Raw genomic sequence first — 5585 nt, 5'->3', positions numbered from 1 at the left:
TGTATATATTGAGATAGTATCTCAATATATTGTTATACTAAGTCAATATAATGAGATACTAAGTCAATATAATGAGATACTATCTCATTATTTTGAGATACTAAGTCAATATAATGAGATACTAAGTCATTAGTTTCAGATACTAATTCAATATAATGAGATACTAAGTCAATATATTGAAATACTAAGTCATTATTTTGAGGTTCTAAGTCAATATAATGAGATACTAAGTCAATATAATGAGATACTAAGTCATTATATTGAGATACTAAGTCAATATAATGAGATACTAAGTCAATATAATGAGATATTAAGTCAATATATTGAAATACTAAGTCATTATTTTGAGATACTAAGTCATTATTATGATATACTAAGTCAATATATTGAGATACTATCTCATTATATTGAGATAGCGCTTTATTTTTGCTATCATTTATTTCATAGCTAGCTTCTTCGCGTAGCATTTATAGTCCACACACTGTTTTATCGTTTCCTTAGAATTTAAGAGGCAGCATGTTTAACTGCACCATTTTCTTTAATGAAGAGGCACTTGTATTTGTTTTATTTATGCAATATGTGATAATATGCTTTTATGCAACAGTTACAACAATTCCATCTAAGCATGGATAAATGTTTACAACATAATAAATATGGAAAAGACACTTTAATGTCTCTGTTTGTCATTTCTGTCTCTGTAAAGCAGACAAAGCAGACTGTAGGAGTAGTTGGTTTTGAATTGAAAATCACTGTAAATCACTGCTGTGCAATATTCATGCTGTCTAATCTAATCAGTATTTTGATATGTCACATATGTGATTATCTCAGTGCTCACTAACACAGATTTACACAGATTTGTGAACAATATTTGAGAGAAAATGGTGATTTTGTGTATATGGAAAATGTTTTTGGGAGCAAAAACCAAAGTGTTGCGTTTATATTTTTGTTTATTGTAGTTAATTTAACCATTTAAGCCCTGATTGGGATGATTGATGATGACATTGGTGCAGTTTCAGGACGTTTATATTGTCCATAAATGCAACGTTTATCCACCACTAACTCTGTACATCGGTTTTCCTTCAGAATCGGGTCGAGGACTTTTACGTTGAGTTCTTTTTGTTGATCGTGCACAAATTCCTTTGTTTTCATTGTGCATTAAAACCTAAAAATATGTTTGTGTGGCAGTAAATAAATATGGGAGTTCTGGTCGCGTGGCGCCATGTTTAATCTCACCTGACTCTTGCTTGATACTCACTTATTCTCCCGCTCACTCCCTGACGCTCACTTCTGCCTAAAACTATTTAATTTTTTTAATCTAAAATTCCCATTTTCAGCTTCCTCTTTCCCACAGTGTCCCAGTTTCACCTGCTTGCTCCACTGTAGTGATCCGTTATATTGATTCTGGATCGATCAGAACGATGGTCACTGTTGCAGGTGAAGGTTACACAGTCACCTGACACGTCGTCATGACGTCGTCTAACCTTCTGTGACCTTTGACCACTTCCTCGGTTTCACGCTGGTCTTTTAGCAGAAGTTAAAGGGTCATTTTTGGAGGGACGGCGACGGGATTGTTTTTCAGATTTTCCCATCATGCTTCATGATTCGAAACTCCTTCTTCAAACTTTAGCTCCTGCATTTCATCGCTCTGATGTTCGGTCGTCAGTTTCTACGACGCGTTCATGTGATTATTCTTCTGTTTTTATTCGCGCTGGAAACTCGGCCGTTACAGTGATCCGCTCGGCCGACGGTCACATGATTCACTCTGAGCGTCGTCATCATGTGACCTGACCACACCCACCGTTAACCTCAGCATCAAATACAGACATAAAAACACAGAGAAACGGGGGAAGTGAATGTGTTTGACTGAAAGTCAGAGGACTGATGATGAGGAAGTGATGATGGAGACAGATATTATACATGTAATAAAACGTGTGAAACAGGAATCGTGTGAGAATTAAAACTTACTGATGTTACTGACTGCTCTAAGCTGTAATTCCCCTCTTTGGATTAAAACATTAGAATTACTGTATATAGTTATATTGTTGTAAATCTACTGTATTTAGTGCGGCTGTCAGTGCAATAAAATATGTCATGTTGTGATAAATTAAATGACCCTGCAGGTTGTAAAGCAGTTCAGGTCGCATTCATATTGAGCAGCTGCAAAATATGTGTTTGAATCAGGGATTAAAACTAACTTTTTTCACCACCGTCCCGGAAAAAATTGCAAAGAAACCAATAACATATTCACATTTAAGAAGCTAAAACAATCAGAAATCTTGTTTTAATAATGAAAAAAAGCTTCAAACCGATTATCGATGATCAAAATAGTTGTCGATTTAATTTAGTAATTGATTAATAATCGATTAATCGTTTCAGCTCTAGATTGAGGTCAACATATTTGGGAAAAGGGATGTGAATGGGTGGCTCACGATTTGATTAGATTCCGATTCTCAGGCTCACGATTCAATTCAAAATCGATTCTCAATTCAAACGATGGAATCAAAACAGTAGTTTGTCTAAGATAATGTGATAATGTGATCACACATTACACAAGATCACACAAGTTACGATTCAGAATCGTGGATGATTAGAATCACGATTCCTGGATCGATTTTCTTTTGCCTTTTTGACTTGTAAGTTCCTCTGGTTTGTACATTTAACAGAGACACCATCTTATTTCATTACGTCATTGGATTTGTTAATCCTTCCATCTTTTTTCCTTATATTCCACTTTTGTTTGACTGTGTGTGGCCTTGTACACAGCACTGATGGAGATGATGTAACAAGTGTGCGTTTATTCAAACGTTTCTGTTGCTGGAAAGTGAGGATTGTTTGGAGAAATGTTGAGTTCAAACAAACTCATGTGACACAGATGGACATTTGTTTGATTTTCTGTGTAGTTCACACACGGTTGGTCAGTTGGAAACAGGAAGTTTGGTAAATTTATGTCTAAATTTAAACACATTTTTAAGCACCAAAGTTGTAAAATGACACATATCAGTTCTCTAATGTAAAAATCTGTGATTTTCTCTGTGGACTTTGGTGCAGCAGAGTGAACGGTTTCCTGTTGGATATCCTTAACATATCATCGACTTTAGCAAACATCCGTCGTGTTAAGTGCTAAAACGAGTCCAGAATTGCAAATGAATCGTTTTAAACTCAAGGGAATTGAACTGAAAGTATTTTCAGCTCAAATGTGTGTGTGTGTGTGTGAGTGTGTTGTGAAGGGGAAGTTGTGTGTCAGTGTTGTGTGAGTGTGCAGCGTGATGCTGCAGCAAATCTGCGGCTTCCTGTTTTCCACCTGGTTCTGGTTAAATAAACCACTTAATTAGACGCGAGTGCAGCTGAGCTGTTTGTGTGTTTGTGTGTTTGTGTTATTATCTGAGGCTCTTTGTGTCTTCATGTGTCAGCAGAATGTCTTTGAACAGTAAAACACACATAGAGACATAGATGTAACAGGGAGGATGGCGCCACCATGTGATCACTATGCAAATAAAAAGTCAAGAAATTCCCTCATTGGTTTTGAAATAGTCACTTTTTTTTTTACTGATAAATCACAAACATTATAACTTAAACAAAGCATATAAAAAATAACACAACATTCATGCTCCAGACGGCTTCAAATACAGTTACGATAGTTATGATAAACTTTTCAGGACATACGTTTGTATAAGGATGTTAAATAATACATTAAATTCAACATATTGAAAATAAAAATATAGATCATGATGTAACACCGTTACTGTGGCGTCATTTCACGGTGAATCACTTGTGTTGACAGGAGCTAATTTTACATTTTTCCTCATTCTGAAAAATTGGAATTGACAATCCCAATCCCCCAATTCTTTTTTTTTTGGAATTGAAAAAATAACAGTAACAAAATGGAAATATGTCACGTTTATGTAGATTGGACATGTGATAGCACCAAACCAGGAAGTCGTGATCATATCGAGTGTTTAAATGAACACAGAATATTGTTTTAATTTCTCTGCGCGCTGCTTTATCCCCACATCCAAATAGTGATCGTTAAGACGAGGATTCACTTGGTTATTCCTGAAAAACTAATACACAACAAGTTTCCTTCATGTACGCTAAACCTGATAGATGACCTACTAGCACTTTTTTGCGTCACTCTTTAGCCCCTCCCACTCCCAATTTTCCACGCTTTTTCACCAAACCTTTTAAAAATGTAAATTTTCATGTGGTCGCAAAAATCTGTGAGTTTTGGGGTTTGTTCAGGCCCTGAAAAATGGGATTAATTTGGCGGAATAATAATAATAATAATACCAGTTTCAAGAGGGTTCTTGCACATTCGTGCTCGAACCCTAAAAATGGCGAAAGTCCAAAATTTGGAGACATTCTTAAATGAGCTTGTAGTCAAATTGCAGTAATGGCACCTTGTTTACAGACAGAACTTTGCCTGCTAACAACATATCAGTTATTATTCTCCTCGGTATTACAAAACCTGGGGAGCTAAAGTAGTCGATAAGCTCCCCAGAATGTGCTGTCTTTAAGGAAATCATGTGACGTCACTAAGCTGACGCTGTCTCCCTCCATGAGCCTGACGATCTTACCCACCCACACCGAACCCTCCGTCGCAGCAGGAAATCTGCCCTCCACCAGTTTCCTCGTGCTTCTGCCGAACGTGGGGTTCCTCTTCAGAACCACGGACCTGGTCTGGTTTTTACTCTTGCCTCTCTTGGTGAAGGTGACCTGGGCGTAGATGAAGTAGAGGCTGTCCTCGCCGCAGTGGATGGAGTCGTTGCGTAGCGAGAGCGAACAGGAACCACAGCCGGGGGATTCCTGCCAAGAACGTCCGTCCACAGCTGCAGGAGACGACACACATGAGTCTGCTTTAGTCTCATTTAGTCTCACAGAAGCAGAAACTCAGAAACAACTCAGCGTGAGGACAGTGGAGGACATGTGGGACCACTATGGTAAAGTTATTTTAATGTGATTATTTGATTATCAGATATTCTGACCTCATCTGTCAACCTGTCCATCACCATTGCAAAAAAAAAAAGGCAATCAGAGATGGCAGCCCCTTCACCCCATTCAGCCTCTGGCGCCCTCTGCTGGTCATAGTGGCAAATGCAAGTGTGGAAACACAAACGTACACACAGAGCCACCAAAAACAATAGCAGGAAAAATAGTGATAGCGTCTTAGTCACTTGTTCCTGGTCCCATTGCGGACATTTCCTGAAAATTTCATCCAAATCCGCCTGACACTTTTCGAGTTATGTTGCTAACAGTCAAACAAACGAAACATATACCTCATGACGGAGGTCAATAAAGTCATAGTTTGACCATGAGGCCTCTAAAACATCCACACCGTTCCAGTTTAAATGGTCCTGTGTCTGTGTGCAGACGTCTGTTGTCGTCGCTCTATAATCGCACTCTAAATTCAACTCAGGTTTATGTTAAAGCTCCTGTGTGAAGTGGGTTTTTATAACCACATCAAAACCAGAGCGGTGTTGTGAAGAACAAGAGAATGGAAGAATGACGGGGGTCGAATTTACTGAGTCGACACTGATTTACTCTGTTGAAATATACAGGACGTGCAGCTGCAGACATGCATCAATAAT

This window comes from Microchirus variegatus (assembly GCF_963457635.1).
Source record: "Microchirus variegatus genome assembly, chromosome: 20".
Lineage (NCBI taxonomy): Eukaryota > Metazoa > Chordata > Actinopteri > Pleuronectiformes > Soleidae > Microchirus > Microchirus variegatus.
The sequence above is the reverse complement of the archived record's forward strand: the minus strand, read 5'-3'. Positions refer to the sequence as shown.